At 37.1% G+C, this 18,103-nt stretch overlaps 1 protein-coding gene across 1 annotated transcript in view; it reads left to right on the top strand.

Moving 5' to 3' along the window:
- The window catches only part of LEKR1 (leucine, glutamate and lysine rich 1), a 153,190-nt gene that overhangs the window by 910 nt on the left and 134,177 nt on the right, over positions 1-18,103 (top strand). The gene's annotated exons all lie outside the window — the stretch shown is intronic.

The following is an 18,103-nucleotide window of genomic DNA, read 5'->3' on the forward strand; positions in this document are numbered from 1 at the left end:
ATGCTCTGGCAGGTCTCAAACTCCTGGTTTCAAGTGATCCTCCTCTCACCATCCCAAAATGCTAGGATTACAGGCATAAGCTACCATACCACATACCCAGCCACTAACATTTATTTTTAAATGGCCTTGAATTTAGATTTATAGAATAAATCTTTCATGTTTTGAAAAGGATTCCAAGACATTAAAATTAGTGGAGTGAATGTTTTTAAATGATTGAAATAGTAGTAAAATGTAAAGAATGGGTTCCTAAAGCTTTAGGATCTAACCAGCAACTTAGTCTAACTAAAGAGACTTTATCTGTAAGCTTATTCAGGCAGGTTTTGCTGTTATTTTATGGTTTTTCTTTTTTCCTATGAATGAAATTTCTCAATTTAACATATCAACAGTTAATGTTAGTAAGCCTTGAGGTAATGAATTCAATGAATATCATATAAAAAGTTGGAACTTTCTTAAACCTCTTAAAATTACTTTTATTAATTTTTAAAAAAGGTATATATTTATATCATTTGCCAGTTGACTCTGATACTTCTTAGTCCTTTTCCCAGAAAATTTCATTGTCATAGTTTCTTCAGTTTCATCTGAATACTAAAAAAAATTTTATAATTTTTGCCTGGAAAAATTTTAAAATTTGTAGTATTGTTTAAAGTTTCAAATTTTGAAGATGTTTGCCTGTCAGGGATTCTTTTGTTTGGTGTTATTCACCCTTTACTTTCTTTAATAAGATGTTGTATTGTACAAGTAATGAGAAACATGTGAAGTAAAAGAAGTGTATAGAATAAAAGATAAGAAAGTCCCTTTCAACCCTGCTGATCGTCTTCTTACTAACGCCACTTTTAAGAGTTTGGTATACATCTTGCTAGATCTTTCGTTGTGCCTTTACATTTAATATATATATAGGTTTCCTTATACATATATTAAAACTTCCTATATGCAGTTTTATATCTTTATCTTTTAATAGGCTAGTTTTTAACATAAGCAATATGTTAAATATATTGTTCTGTGACTTATGTTTGCCACTTAATTATATATAAATATTTTGGAAATTGTTCCATGTTAGTGCATGTAAATCGACCTTGTTCCTAACTGCACAACAACACCAAAAACAAAATGCTTGTTAGAGTTGTATTTGCAACAAACTAAACATCAAATTTTTTCATGAAAAACAAAACAAAACTGCAGAACGTTTTCCTTACTAAGCATATGCCATAATTTACATAATCATTTTTCTTTTCAACATTTATATTATTTACAATTCTTGTTATTACCTATAATATTTATATGTGTAGTCTTGTGAACATGTTTTTAAATAGGAAAAACTCCCAGAAGTGAAATTGCTAAAAGCAAGTAAACGCCAATTTAAAATTTTGATAATTTATAATAAATTGTCTTTCAACCCAGTATTTTCCCCTCATATATTCAGATGTCTTTTAAATCCCTTAATAAGATTTTATGATTTTCTTACACATTCTATATTAGTTGTATCTCTAGAAATTAGTTGGGGATTGAATCTTTTTCTTCATTGCATTTTCTAAGTTTTCTGAATGCTATTAATTTTTGTATATTGATTTTGATCTAGCATTCTGTATACTGATTTTGATCTAGCTTCCTTATTAAGTTCTTTTATTAGTTGTGTATGCTTTTCACTTGAGTCTCTTCAATATCTACTATGTAGATTCATAATACAGGCTCGGCACCTGTGGCTCAACCGGCTAAGGCGCCAGCCACGTACACCTAAGGTGGCAGGTTCGAATCCCCAGCCCAGACCCGCCAAAACAACAATGACGGCTGCAACCAAAAAATAGCCGGGCGTTGTGGCAGGCGCCTGTAGTCCCAGCTACTTGGGAGGCGGAGGCAGGAGACTCGCTTGAGACCAGGAGTTGGAGGTTGCTGTGAGCTGTAATGCCACGGCACTCTACCCAGGGGGACAGCTTGAGGCTCTGTCTCAAAAAAAAAAAAAAATAAATAAATAAATAAATAAAAATAAAAAATAAAAAAAATAGATTCATAATACACATGTACCTATAAAACTGATACATCATACTCAAACAGAAAATGTCTTATCTTTTTATTCCCAATAGTTATAACTTCCCCCCACCTTATTAAGTTGTATTGGACCTATAGAACAATGTTGAATAGCAAATTTATAGAGTAAATCTTTGTCCTTATTTCTAATTTAATGTGAATTGGTCCAATACGTTAAATAGAATGTTCCCTACAGGTTTCTTTCTTTCTTTTTAAGACAGTCTCAGTTTGTCACCCTGGGCAGAATTGTCACTCTCAGTAGAGTGCCGTGGTGTCATATCTCACAGGAACCTCAAATTCTTGGGCTCAAGTGATTCTCTTGCCTCAGCCTCCCAAGTAGCTGGGACTACAGGTACGCACCACAATGCCTGGCTATTTTTAGAAATGAGATCTCACTCTGGCTCAGGCTGGCAAGGAATGTGTGAGCTCAGGCAATCCACCCACCTTGACTTTCCAGAGTGCTAGGATTACAGGCGTGAGCCACTGCGCCTGGCCATTGCTATAGGTTTCTTAAAGATACTTTTTATCAATTTAAGGAATTCCCCCCTTTTCCCTAGCTCTTTAAAGTCTTTTTTTTCTTAAATCAGAAATTGTTATTGAATTTTAATAAATGCTTTTCCAGCTTCTACTGAGATGATCAGAAGATTTTTCTCCTTTAATCTGTTGAAAAGACTAATAGATTTTATATTATGAGGCTGTAGTTACATATTTGGTAAAAAGCCACTTTGATCATGGTATATATTTTAGGGTTCCTTAAATTTTGTGTATTTGCTTACTGTCTTCATGATTCTTGCCATAGCTTTAAGTACTTTGTACTGGTTTTCTATAAATACTCCCTTAAATGTATGTATTTTAATGAATGTAGTAAGTGAGAAAATATCACTTGCCATCAATAGAAGCATAAAAAGTAAAAATATAATTTTAAGTTGAGTATCATTTATCTAAAATACTTGGGACCAGAAATGTTTTGAATTTTAGGTTTTCTTTGTGTTTTAGAATGTGGCATATGTACTATACATGCCCTTTGAGCATCTCTAATCCAGAATTTGAAATCTGAGATATGCTCTAAGGGTGTTTCCTTAGAGTGTCATATTGTTCCTCAAAAAGTTTTGGATTTTGGAGCATTTCTTTATTAAAATAAAAGTATCTCTGTAATACCCAAAATATTGCCTCTACTTCTAGTAATATGTGAAACAGTTTATGAACAGCATGTTTTAATATAGTGCCGGATCAGTTTGCCAATATTTTACATAGATATTTGCATCTATGTTCACAGGTAAGTTTGGCCTACAGTTTTCTTTTCTTTTCTTTCTTTTTTTTTTTTTTTTGCTTGTACAAAAGGTCTTTATTGGTGGGGGGAGGGAGGCTACAAAGCAGCACCGAGGAGGAGAGAAAAGAGGGGAGAGAGATAAGAGAAGAGAGAGAGAGAGAGTAGAGAAGAGCGAGGGGGAAGAGGTGTAAAAGAGAGAGCTACAGTTTTCTTTTTTCATGGTGTAAGACTGGCTTTCATCAGTCTTTCATCGAAAGGTAAGAGGACCTCCATCTTTTGTGTGTCCGAGACATTTTGCATAAGACAAGTTACCTGTTCTGCAACTTCGATAGTTCTTCATAAAAAGTCTTGTGTCTTTTTGTGGGGTGCAGAGTTTTGATGACTCATTATGTTTCCTCTATAATTATTAGTCATTTATGGATTGTTACCTTTTTTTGAGTAAGTTTTTGGAAATTGGTGCTTTTCTAGACAATTACGCATTTCACTTGGCATTTCAAATTTCTCGGTATTTAGTATTAGGTAATAGACTCTTATTTAAAAGTTTTCCTCTATATCTCTTATGGCCTTCTTTCTGTTTCCTTGGGTTGATTATTTGTGTTTGATTGAAAAAGAGACAAGACAGAAAGGAAGAGAGAGAGAAGTTTTTTCTAGGAAAACATACAGATTTGTCTGTTTTATTGGCCTCCTCAGAACCAGATTTTGGTTTAATTAATCAATATGTTTATTTTCAGTTTTTTTGTACTTAGTTAACATATGCCCTTATTTGCATTTGTTTATTATCCTTTTACTTAAGTTAAAGTCTTGGGTGATTTGTTTTTAGTCACTTTTTCTAATAAAGACATTTTAAAGCAATCATCGAGTTTGCCTGTGGTGATTAAGCTTTGACAACAAACCTTTTTGGCACTTCATTTTCATTTACTTCTAAATAAGATGGAAGTTTAGTTTTTATTTCACTTTTACCCCAAGAAATACTTAGAAGAATATTTTCAAATTTCTAAGTGGATGGATTTTTTTTGTTGTTGTTGTTATGCTTTTACTTATGTCTTTTTTATTCCATTGTGGACAGAAAATATAACCTTGGAAATTGGCCATTTCTAAGAAACACCCACTGCATACCCATCAAAAAAAAAAAAAAAAAAAAAAAAGAAGAGAGAGAAAGAACCATAACAAAATAGAAAATTTACCATATGGCTATGATTTAAAGAAATTGCAGACACTTGAGCACACCAATGGATTTCATATATTTTGTTAGCATAGAATATCTTTTTGACCTACTTTAATTTTTCTAACACCAATTTTTAAAATCATAGTATGTTTTCACTTAATGAATGTTTTATAATGAATTTTTAAAAAGTGAATGAGCTTTATTTTTTAGAGGAGTCTTAAGTTCATAGCAAATTTGAGCAGAGCATACCCTAGTCCCTTCTCCCTCAACAGCCTGCCCTACCAGGGACATCCCACACCCCAGTGATGCATTTGCTATTATTGTTCAAGCTACATTGACCCTTCCTTATCACCCAAAGCACATAGTTGATAGTAGGGGCACACATGATCCTCATAGTGTTAACACAGTCTGTGGGATTGACAATGCATGTATGATGACCTGCACCCATTACTGTACAGTACAGAGTAGTTCCACTGCCCCAAAGATCCTCTGTGCTCCACCATGTCCTTGCCTCCCCACTAACATGTGGTGGCCACTATCCACGCTGTCACATGTCTGTTACTGTCACCCTAGTTGTGCTCTTCTCAGAATATCATACCGTTGGAAATCAAATAGTATGTAGCCTTTTCAGATTGGCTTCTTTGACTTCACAATAGGCATTTGCGGTTCCTTAATGTCTTTTCATGACTTGATAGCTCATTTCTTTTGAGTGATGAATGATATATTCCATTGTTTTAATTATTTCCAAGTGTTAGTAATCATAAATAAAGCAGACATGAAGATACAGATATAACATCTGTGTCCAGGTTTTGGTGTGTAAATATGTTTTCAATTAATTTGGATAAATACAAAGGAGCATGATTGCTAGATCATGTTTAATTTTGTGAGAAACTGCCAACCTGTCTTCTAAGATGGCTGTACTATTTTGCATCCATCCTCACCAGCTTGGGTAAGAATTCTTCTTGCCCCACATCCTTGCCAGCATTGAGTGCCCTCAGTATTATGGATTTTCCTCATTCTAATAGGAATATAGTAGTATCTCATTGTTTTCACTTGCACCTCCCTAATGATATATATAATGTTGAACATCTTTTCACATGCTTGCCATCTGTGTATCTTGTTTGGTAAGTTGTTCAGGTATTTTGCCCATTTTTTTAAGTCAGGTTATTTTTTGTCGAATTTTATGAGTTTTTTGATGTGTTTTAGATAATAGGGCTTTATCAGATGTGTCTTTTGCATTTGCATTTTCTCTCAGTCTGTGGCTTGTGTTCTCATTCCCTTGATGTTGTCTCTTGCTGAACATAAGTTTTTAATTTTAATAAAGTCCAGCTTACTGCAGCTATGGGTGTAAACTTATGGTTCTCGCTCGCTAGCAGACAAGAACGACATATCTGGTAAATTATACCTTTTGTAATCACAGAGTGGCACCCTGATCACAGCAGGGTGTTTATTTTAGAAAACTGGGAGGCCATAATGGCAAGTTATTGGACTGAAATATTTGTGTTTAGGATTAATTTTTTAACTTTACCTTTTAATTTTGAGGTAATTGTAGATTCCCACGCATTTGTAAGAAAGAATAAAGATCTTGTACATCCTTTACCTGGTTTCCCTAATGGTAACAACTCATGAAACAGTTCAGTTTCACAACCAGGATATTAACATCATATGGTCAAAATCGGATGGTTCATCATAGTGAAACTTTCTCACGTTGCCTGTTTGTAGTGACAACCAACCCTCTCCTTCCCCTGCCCCTGACCCCTGGTGACCACCATTTTATAATTTTACCCTTTCAAGAATGTTATATAAACAGAATCATAGAGTATATAGTCTCCTGGGATATACTTTTCAGTTCACATAATTCCCCGAAGAGTCATTCAAGTGCTTGTGCATAGCAGTAGCTTCATTTCTCACTATTGCCGAGTAGTATTCTATGGTACGAAGGTGCCACATTTTATTTAACTGTTTGCCTTAACCATTCATGGGAAGGGCATATGGGTGGTTTTTAGTTTCTTTACAGTTCATGGGTGGGCATGTGGGTTGCTTTTAGTTTTCTTTTATGATTACAAGTAAAGCTGCTAGGATTTGTGTTTGTAGGTTTTTGTGTGAATGTAAATGTTTGTTTCTCTGGGGTAAGCGCCGAGAGGGCACGGGATGGCTTAGATAGGAGTTGCGTGTATTGTTTTATGAGAAATTTCCAAATAGTGTCCCAGAGTGTCTGTAACATTTTGCATTCTCATTAGCAATATAGGAGCCATCCAGTTTCGCCTTATCCTCACCAATATTTGCTATTGGTACTTCACTGTGGTTTTAACTTGCATTTCTCTGATGGCTAATGATGTTAAACATCCTTTCATTTGTTAGTCTACTAGGGCTGCCATAACAAAGTCCCACTGGGTGGCTTAAACAACTAAAATGTGTTTTACCACAGTTCTTGGTGGCTTTGGAAGTCTTTTATTTTTTCCTTTTATTAAGTCATATACACATAGGTCATGAATACATTTATGCATTTGCGGGGTACAATGTGTTAATTTTTTACACCATTTGGAGTGCTTACATGAAACTAATCAACATAGCTTTCACCTCATTTATTTAATTATTTATGTTCTATTCTTCATAAATTTGACTTGTACCCTTCCAATATGCTCCATAGGTGTGGTCCCACTATTTACCCTCCCTCTATCAAACCTCCCCCTCCTCCTCTCTCCTTCATCTGGGCTATAGTTGTGATCTATCTTTCATAAGAAAGTGTGAGTAATTATAAATTGGTTTCATAAAACTACTGAGTACATTGGATACTTTTTCTGCCATTCTTGAGAAACTTTACTAAGAAGAATATGTTCCAGCTCCATCCATGTAAACATAAAAGAGGTGTGAAGTCTCCATCTTTTTTTAAGGCTGCATAACTAGAGTTACCAGGGACTTTATAATCTGTAGGGCCTCTCTGCCCAGCTCGTAGGCAGTTGTCTTCTTGTTTTGTCCACACGTGACCTCTCCTTTGTGTGTGACCAGGGGTGGGGGTAGGGGAAGAGAGATATATCTCTGGTTTCCCTTCCTCTTCTGATGAGAGATATCTCTGGTTTCCTCTCCTCTCCTCTCCTCTTGTTGGATTTTGGCCCACCACTAATGACCTCACTTGTCATTTGATCTTAATTACCTTCTCCAAATGCAGTCACATTGGGGGTTAGGGCTTCAACATACGAATTTTGTGAGGGAAACAATTCACTTGGTAATAATTTGCTTATTTGCTACCTGTCTCTTTGGTGAAATATCTGTTCATATCATTTGCCCATTTTCTAATTGGATTTTTTATTTTACTGTGTTTCGAGAATTTTTTCTTTCCTTTCTTTGTTTCCTTCTTTTTTCTTTGAGATGGGGGTGTCACTTTGTCACCCTTGGTAGAGTGCCATGGTGTCATAGCTCATAACAACCTCAAACTCTTGGGCTTATGTGATTCTTTTGCCACAGCCTCCAAGTACCTGGGACTATAGGTACCTGCTACAGTGCCTGGTATTTATTTATTTGTTCATTTTTTCGGTAGAGACAGAGTTTCACTTTATTGCCCACAGTAGAGTGCTGTGATGTCACACAGCTCACAGCAACCTCCAATTCCTGGGTGTAAGCAATTCTCTTGCCTCAGCCTCCCAAGTAGCTGGGACTACAGGCACCTGCCATACTGTGCAGCTATTTTTTTGTTGCAGTTTGGCCAGGGCCGGGTTTGAACCCATCATCCTCAGTATATGGGGCCACAGGCGCTGCCCAATGCCCAGCTATTTTTAGAGAGGAGGTCTCACTGTGGCTCAGGCTGGTCTTGAACTTGTGAGCTCAGGCAGTCCACCTGCCTTACCTCCCAAGTGCTGGGATTACAGGCATGAGCCACCATGCCTGGCATATATATATATATATTTGTTTGTTTTGATGTGTGATTTGTAAATATTTTCTCCCAGTCTGTTGCTTGTCTTTTCATGTTCTTCACAGGGTCTTACAAAACAGAAGGTTTTCTTTTCATGAAGTTCAATTTTTCAGTTTCCTTTTGATGGTTCATATTTTTGTTACCAAGTTTAAGAACTCTTTGCATAGACGTAGACCCTAAAGGTTTCCTTTTACACTTTTTCTAAAAGTTTTATACTTTATGTCTTACATTTAAGACTGTGATTCATTGGAGTTAATTTTTTAATGAGGTCTAAGACTTCATTTGAGGTTCATTAAATTTTTTTTCATTGATAAGTATTAAATGTACATATTATCAGGGTACATGGGATCATTTGATAACATTTATATATTCATATCAGGGAAGTAGAGACATCCATCACCATAAATATTTAATTTTATGGTAGGAACGTTCAAATTATTCTCTCCTACCTATTTTGAAATGTACATTTTTTTGCCTATAGTTGTGTAAGTACTCTAGGACCATTCATTAAAATTCTACTTCTCCTCCATTGAATTGCTTTTACACAACTGTCAAAAATTAATTTGGTATAATTTATGTGAACTTATTTTCATTTCTCTATTTCGTTCCATTGATATGTATGTCTCTCTCCTTCCATCAATACTACACAGCTTTTAACATTTTACCTATATAGTTGGCCTTAATATTAAAGGTAGAGTGATTATTCTCATTTTATTCTTTTTTGCAATTTTTGGCTGGGGCTGGGTTTGAACCCACCACCTTCAGTATATGGGGCCATTGCCTTACTCCTTTGAGCCACAGGCGCTGCCCTCATTTTATTCTTTTGTAAGATTATTTTATCTCTAGTTCCTTTACCTCTCCTTGTAAAATTTAGAATAAGCTTGTTTATGTCTACAACACATCTAACTGGGATTTTGATAATGAAATTCATTAAACCTGTATATAATTAGAGAACTGACATTGTTACTAGGTTGAGTCTTCCAGTTCATGCCCACGACATCTCTCTCAAGTTATAGATCTTCTTTGGTATCTTTCATCAGAATTTTCTAATTATCAGTAGATAGACCTTGTACATGTTTTGTCAATTTATACATAAGTGTTAAGTTTTCTCTGGAAAAGATTGTACATGGTATTGTGTTTTTAATATTGGTTTTCATGTGTTCATGAAAACACATGTTAATATGTAGAAATGCAGCTGGTTTTTGTTGTTTATGTTATGTCCTGTGGCCTTGCTGAATTCATTTATTAGTTTTAGGGGTATTTTTGCTGACTCTTTTGGATTTTCTGAACAATTATGTTCACCAAATATGAATAGTTTTCTTCCTTCCTTTTCATTTTATTTCTTTTTCTTGCCTTGTCACAGTGGATAAAACTTGCAATAATATGTTGAATAAGTATAGTGAGAATGGACATTCTTACTTTATTCCTTATTTTTGCCAGAAATCAGTCTTTTATTACATTAAGTACGATGTCAATTGTAGGTTTTTTTGCAAGTTCAGGAAGTTCCTCTCTATTCTTAGTTTGCTGAGAGTTTTTGTCATGAGTGTTGCCTTTTGCTAAATAGTGTTGCCTTTGTGTCCTTTGATACAATCATGTGATTTTTCTTCTTAATCTCATGGATATGGTGGAATATATTAATTTTAAAATGTTGAACCAGCCTTGCATACTTAGAATAAATTCATTTGTATATATTTCTGGATTTGATTTTCTAATATTTTGTTGAAGGATTCTGTATTTAAATTAGTAGAGATATTGGTATCTGGCTTTGGTATTAAGATAATACTTGTCTCATAAATTGAGTTGGAAAGTAGTGCCTCCTCTTGTTTTCTAGAAGAAATGATCTAAAATTGATGTTAATTCATTTTTAAATGCTTAGTAGAATTCTTCAGTGAAACCATGTGAGCTTGGAAATTTCCACTTTTGAAAGCTGTTTATTATAAAATGCAGTGTTTTTAATGGTTATAAGACCATTCATATTATCTGTCTTGGTTAAGCTTTGGTAATTTGTGGTTTTCAAACAATTGTCCTATTCCTTCTAAGTTGTAAAATTTAAGATGGTAACATCTTTCATGTTCACTTACTATTCTTTTTGATTGCTAGTTTCATTCCACGAGGGTCAGAGAATATACTCTGTATGCTTTCAGTTTTCCTGTTGGTTTCTTGAACATTTTTTAGAATTATATCTTGATTTTTATAGTGATTTTGAGTATATCACTTTGTATAAGTTTCTTAGTGGTTTGTCTGGCTGGGTATTATTGTATAGATAGAGAATTAGTCACAATCTATAATTTAATTGTGATGTGTCTGGGAATGATTGTCTTTGGGTTTATCTTCTTTGAATCTTTCCTATTCTAGAAAAGAAAAGAGCTTATTAGATCTTAGATTTATGTCTCTTGCCATATTTAGGACGTTTTTAGCCGTTATGTCTTTGAATACCCTTTAGTCCTACTCCCCCCCTTTCTTTTTTGTACTCGAATCTCATAACTGTTAGCTCTTTTGTTAATTATCCAACAGGTCCCTGAAACTCTGTTAATTTGTTTTCCTATTTTCTCCCTGTTGTTCACAATGGGTATATTCTGTTGATTTATCTTAAATTTTACTGATTCTCTCCTTTGTTATTTCCTTCTGCTATTTCATCCAATGAATTTTAAAATTTCAGTTATTGCATTTTTAATTCTATAATTTCTCTTTGTTTCTTTTTTGTAATTTCTATTTCTTTCTTGGGAGTATTTACTTTTTCTTTTGTTTTAAGACAATTCATAATTACTTTTTAAGGGCATTTTGGTGATGTTTGCTTTATAATCCTTATCAGATAACTCCAACATCTGGATCCTCTTGATGTTGGGTCTGTTGATTGTCTTTTCTCATTTTGTGGTTTTCTTAATTCTGGTTTGATAAGTGATGCCAGTTGTATTCTGGTTATTTAGTGTGTGAAAATATATATATATATATATTTTTTCTTTCTTTCTTTTTAAGTAAGCATTCCCGCCGTTGAAGCTTAGTGTGATAGCAAGGTGGCTAGAGGTAATGGTTACTTTTGTTTCAATTTAACTGGGCTAAGGGATGCTCAGATAAGGTAACTAGTAAAAACGTTATTTCTGAGTTCTGTGAGGGTGTTTCTAGAGGAGATTAGCCTTTGAATTGGTAGACTGAGTAAAGCAGATTGCCTTATGCAATCTGTTGTGGGCCTGAAAAGAGCTGAAAGGAAGAAGGGTAAATTTGCTCTCTGTTCTTCAACTTGGGTGCTCATCTTCTCCTGCCCTCAGACACTAGTGCTTCTAATTCTCAGGGCCTTCAGATTTGAACTGGGCCTTACTTGTGTACCATTGGCTCCCCTAATTCTCAGGCCTTTGGGGGTGGGCTGGAACTACACCACTGGCTTTCCTCGGCCTTCAGCTTGCAGATGGCAGAACATGGGACTTCTTGGTTTCCATGCATCTCTACATATCCTGTCAATTCTGTTTCTCTGGAGAGGTTTAACTAATGTAGCACACATGTTCAGCTACTCACTGGGCCCACTGACTCCACTCCAGGGAAAATGGGGCCCAGACTCACACTGCCTTGGATCACTCATTCTTTTCCAGCAAAAGTAAGTCATTAATTTGTACTGCCCATGTCTCTGTATGGGAAGTAAGATCAGCTCTTTGTTGCTAAACTTATTGTCACAAGGAAACAGAGAGTCAGGGGGCTGAGTTACAGCACTTTGTTGCTGAGGAAGGTAGGAACAGAAGCTTGGCTTTCCTCCATGCTCTGCTCATACAAAGAACAGGAGAGGTAAAGCTGAGTGCCACTAGCCCTGCCTCCAACCACTTCATTAGCCTGCCTTGCTGATGCTAGCTGGAAGTGGAGGCTTAACTCCCTGCTTGTTGGAGTTGGAGAAGCAGAGTGTCCACACCACCTCAGTGATGCTGTGTGGTGCTGGAAGCTTTCTACTGAGACATGCTGGCCTTGGAAGATGGGGTGGGGCTTGGAATAGGAGTGCTCCTGGTTTCACTGCCTCATTCAGGTTTGTATGGAAGTTTAGTTCCCCGTGGGCCTCAGTGACACCAGGGGTGGAAGGAAAGTGTAGGCTTTCCTTTCACCAACTTGCACCACCTGTTCAGTGTCAATGCAGGGTAGGAGTGGAGGCTCAACTCCCCACTGGCCCACTGGTACTACCTTGGAGGAAAATCAGAACCTCACGTCTATAAGAAGGGATTGAAAGATCAGCTTCCAGTTCATCCCCACTGACATTAACAGTGGGGGTAATTGAGTGTTAACAGGGGTGGAGGGGGGGTATGGGAGATAATTCCCCATTTAAGTCCCACTGAAACTGTAGGGTGGGAGGTATGGCTTTTCAATTGGTATTTGGCTGAAATCGGGGAAGTATTGCCAAGAATGTTTTCTGTTGTTCAGTCACCCTTTTCTTGGTCAACTAGTAGTAGATCAGATTTTTCTTGGAGCTCTTTTTTTTGTTTGTTTTTATTGTTGGGGATTCATTGAGGGTATAAGAAACCAGGTTACATTGATTACATTTGTTAGGTAAAGTCCCTCTTACAATTATGTCTTGCCCCCCAAAAGTGTGTCACATACCAAGACCCCACCCCTTTCCTCTTTCTCTTGGAGCTCTTTTTTGTCTGTGTTTATTGGTGTTTCTGGGTTGGAGACTTCTATAGTATCTTGTCAGGTATATAAAAAAGTAATAAAGAAACTTAGGGACTTCACGCTTTGGTATTTCTCAAGACCCAAGGCCCTTGGGCCATGTGTCTTTGGCTTTTCTCCTTTTAGAGTCTTCCCATGCTTTTTGTTTTATTACATCTGGGTTTTTTTTTTTTTTAATTATAAGATCTGGGAACAGTAGAACTACTCCATCTTGGTGGAATCCTTGGGTTGACATTTTTAGTCAAATATTTCTTTGAGTAAATTAGAATATTTAAAAAAAATAATTGGTTAAATTCCCACAAATGTCAGTAGCTTATAGAAGTTACTAGTTATATAAATGAATCTCTACATGCCTTTTAATTTCTTTTCTCTCATACCATTAGACACTGTCATGTCAAGAGTTAAGCCACAGTCAGAGAGGGCTGTCCATAAGGCACAGAACTTAAGAATTCTCTTCATCACAGTTGGCAGTTATCAGGTTGGGGGAGCTAGATAAGTCAAGTCTAGAACAGGCAGCCTAAGGAATGGGCTACCAGAGGTAGACACCAAAGATCTAAAGAGCCTGATTGAGTTCACAATTAATTAGGACCAAATTAATACAGAGAGTGTATCTGACTTTATGAATGGAGAGAGTTGGAGGGACTAAGCATACCTGTTTGGGGTACAGGGTGAAGTGGCAAACAAAGCAGATGTTGTTAGTCATTATCTTCTTCCTCCAAACCTACCTCCAGCTGGATGGTCCTATTAGTGAGGAATGCGTTCCACAGCAAGTGGCTTAAATGGACAAAGGTTCATTTCTTGAAGCAGCAAGAAAGGCTAGAAGCAGCTCAGCAGTGTCTCCCTCTCCCATCTCTCACTCTGTCTTCCTCAGTGAGCAGCCTTCAGTCTCATGCTGGTCTCTTCATTATTTCAACCTGTCTTCTGCACCACCAGACATCCTATCCAATTTCTAAGTAGGAATATGAAGGAGGAATACGGGAAAGTGCCTGTCTTAGGAAATTAAGAACTTTTCCAGAAGGCTTCACTATGTGCCATTGGCCATGGCGGCAGGATGTTGGCTCATTGCTCCTCGAGACAATGTTAGCTTCTGTTAGAAGAAGAACGAGAAACAGATACTAGCAGGGTCTGCCTCACTGGATCATTACATGTTTTTCCAGAATATAGCATATCTTTGCTTATTTTAGTTCCTTGAGAGGAAAAAAAAAATAGTATCTAAGGGAAAGAAATGAAACCAAGGACTCCCTTGAAGGTGTTTAGTTCACGTCTCGTACAGGCTTCTGCTTTTCTACTTTTGCAGCACTCATGTGTTCATGGAAGTCGTGTAAGGGCGTATATGTTAAAAATGATCAGGACAATTGAATTTTGAAAAATAAAGACTATGTTGAACAGCAAACTGATGTAGAACTTTAGTTCTCATTGGAGTGGACCTTACTTCCTAGGAACCATTTCAAATTTCTGAGTCCTTCTCAAACCCTTGTATCTCTCCTGAGATCTTGATTCACCTTTGAATCAAAGCTTTGTGGAAAGGTGGAAATCCCAGCAGTAAAATGAGAACTGTTACTGATTCAAGTGTGGTTGGGCATATGAATATAGGAAGTGAGGGGGGAGAAGGTTAAATACCATGGTAGAAATGCGTTGATTCTTTTTCAGGCTGCTAAAATGGCACCAAAAGATGGAGGGTCATTAACAAATAATTAAACCTAGAGGTTTACATCACATTCTTTAGATTGTAGATATGAATTTATATCTGCGCTTTCCATTACTTGAACTTCAAGGAAACTAAAATTCATGCCACATAGTTCTAAGACCAGCTAATCCTTTGTTATCTTTTCATTTTTCTCCCACACCAGCACTAGGTTGTATTCTAGTCCAAAGTCCTTAGGTGTAGACTGTCCTGTTTTCCTTTATTCCTTCTCTTCTGTGGACACGTGCAAACAATAACGAGAAGTTGATAAGTATTTTTATGATTGGTAGAAATGTTTACTCAGTTTTTCTCGTTACTAGATCTGGCAAGAATATACAGAATGATATTTATTCAACAATACTGATAGACCTACATATACATGTATATCTTTTATTACCAGCATCATTTTGAAAGGCCTTTTATGTATCGTTGTGATGTTGCTATAGCAACATGGTTACCAAAATAAGGTACATTTTTTCCTGCTTTGTTTTTTTAAAGATATTCTCCCCTCCCCCAACCCATCCCCAAGCTTTCTAATTAGCAGTGTAGAGTTTTAGGCCCAATCATTTGTCATTCTTTCTATTCGTCTTTCTACCTTGAATTTCCCTTCCTTGAAGTTATTTAAAATTATAACAAATAAAATACAATTTTTACTGGGCTAAATCCAGGTGGGAATTATAAGGACGAATTAGAAGGGAAGCAATGTGTGATCCAGAGTATCCAACCTGCGGCCCGTGGAGCCACATGCAGATTATCTGAGGACTGTTCTGCTTATCCGTGGTGAATGGTATTGCAGAAAAGCATGCACAGACCTTTTCTTTTGTTCATCTGCCTTCATTAGTGTTTGTGTATTTAATGTGTTCCCTAAGACAATTCTCATTCTTCCAATGTAGAGCAGAAAAGAAAAAAGGCTGGACACCCCCGACAATATAAGCTCTGCTGTTACTTAGTTTCATGACCTTGTCTCTTAATCTTTCTGTGCCTTGGTTTCTTCATCTGCAAAATGGTCAGAGAAAAAGATATTTTACAGGGATAGGGTACCTGAAATTCCGTTTCCTTTCACTCTCTCACCTTCCTCTTTTCTCTTTCCATGTTTGTTAACTAAGGTTAATAGCATACAGTTTCTCCCTGTAGGTATCACATTCCCACCTATCTTGGGTATCTAAACATTGACTGATTTTGCAAGGGAAGTGCTTCGGTCTAGGACATATCATTCTCTTAGCTATTGCATAATTAATTTCAGTTTAATTGGTATTTTAAAATGCGTAGCCCAACTTTGATTAGGGTCATAGCCTATTTTTCTGCTTTGTGGAATATAGATTTTGTGAAAGCAGGACTTTAGAACTTAATTATTACTTCTATTTATTATAGCCCTTTTCTTCACAAAAAGGATATGGGGTGATTTAAAAGGGCATAATAAAATTAATGACTTAGGTAGAAAAAGAAAGGGAGGTGCTGGAGAAAAACCAAAAAACCAAATATAGTTTGTCAGCCTCAAGGAACAAAAGTTAAGTTCAGCATTCCTGTAAAATACTTTAACCTGAGCTCGGAGGATGTTTATACTCATAGGTGGCCTTATTGTAGGAGTAGGAGAGGAGCATGGGTTGGATAGGTAGGTTTTTGTTTATTGTTTAAGCAAGGCTGACTTAACACTAGAAGAAACCCCCGAGATGTCTAAGGGAGATAATTCAGGAGAGTAAGTAGGCCTTGTGAGAACTTCCACTCTCTGTGGATCTGAGGCCAGTATTAATACCCAAAGGTGGCCACCCCCTCTAATGCTGGACTCTGCTGTTATTCATCAAGGAAGCAGCAAAACTGTTCCGAAGAAAACAGTCCTGGCTTGTCTTTCTGTTAGCCTGAACCTCATCCCTCCACTACCTCCTTACTGCCTCGCTTACCAGCGGTCCTGAACAAACAAGTCATATCATATGATTTTAGCTTAGAAATAGAAGGATTTAATTTGTTTTAAGAGACAGGGTCTTGCTCTGTGGGTTAGGCCAGAGTTCAGTGGCATGATTATAGCTCATTGCAGCCTCCTACTCCTGTGCTCAAGCAATCCTCCTATCTCAGCCTCCATTGCTCTCTGCTATGCCCGGATAAGTGTTTTTTATCTTTTATCTTTTTGTAAAGATGGGAGTCTCACTTTCTTGTCCAGGCTGGTCTTGAACTCCTGGCCTCAAGTGATCCTTCTGCCTTGACCTCCCAAAGTGCTACACTTCAAAAAAGTGTCTGATTTGTTTCTTTTTCACATTCCTTACATATTAATTTCATATTTTTCAGTGGGAATAATTTTTAAATTGGAGAATGAGTGACTCTCCTGTTATGTCTATCTTACATATGGGTAAGCAAACACAAAGAGAGTGGATGACAGTGTGTACACAGCTGGTTAAATTCTTTGTCTTTTTCTTTTCTGTAATATCAGTGTTTAGATTAGTTGTAGAAACCAAACAAATATGGCCACAGCAAGCTACAGCAGAGTGAAGACACTGTCATTGGAGGCCTCTTCTGGGACAGGGCACACCAGATCGTGAGCCTTATTTTGCTGGACTGAAGAAAACAGTTGTACAAAAAGCCATCCAGTGTCAGCAAGAGACACAGGTTGGTCGAGCTGGCAGAACCGTTAGGGAAGCTGTTCACAGAAACAGAACGGAGAACTCGACGGGAAATCTTCATGGATTGTTGGCCTGATTTTAAGGTAAACTGAAAAGACGATAAAAGTGGAAAGTTCTTTCCAAAGTGGCTCCACATCTGGAATCACTAATTTAGACATTCTGCTCTTTGCTTACAGTCTCCTCATCCAAGTCGTTGAGTTTCATTGAGTTCTGAGTATAGTGATGCCTCTGTCCGCCGTCTCTGTCTCTGTTACCACTTTCTTTCCTCTCCACCTTAGGTTCCACGTTCTCTATGCCAGTCATTCCTTTGGCCAACTTGTAAAATCCGATTCTGCATTACCCTTCCATCGTATCAGCCCAGAAAACCCTAACGTAGGTGACTCCAGCCAAACACCCTTTTTGCACCAGTGCCCTGGCTGCCGGACACCTGGAGCTACCTGTCATTTCCTCTTCCTGTAGTATTTTCATCTTCTTTTACTGCACAGAGGCCTTTCTTTCCAATAGTAATTCCTCCGTCCTCCTTGCCCCTTCCCTCAGGCTGAGCGCCCCTGCTTTTCCTCGCCAGTCTTACTGAATAAACTCCCCGGACTTGCTGCCTTCATTTCCTCACTTGCGTACATCCCTAGTTCACCCTAACCTGGGTTCACACAGTGCAGCATCATTTCAAAAAAGTTCTAACTTAGTCACCATTGATTTCCATGTTATTAACTCTAACAAATATGCTAGTTCTTCATCTTTCTTAATTTTGTAGCAGCATGTGCCACCGTACTTTCCCCCTTCCACCCCAAACACTCTCTTA

Source organism: Otolemur garnettii, unplaced genomic scaffold (assembly GCF_000181295.1).
Source record: "Otolemur garnettii isolate 467f Iridium unplaced genomic scaffold, OtoGar3 scaffold00076, whole genome shotgun sequence".
NCBI lineage: Eukaryota > Metazoa > Chordata > Mammalia > Primates > Galagidae > Otolemur > Otolemur garnettii.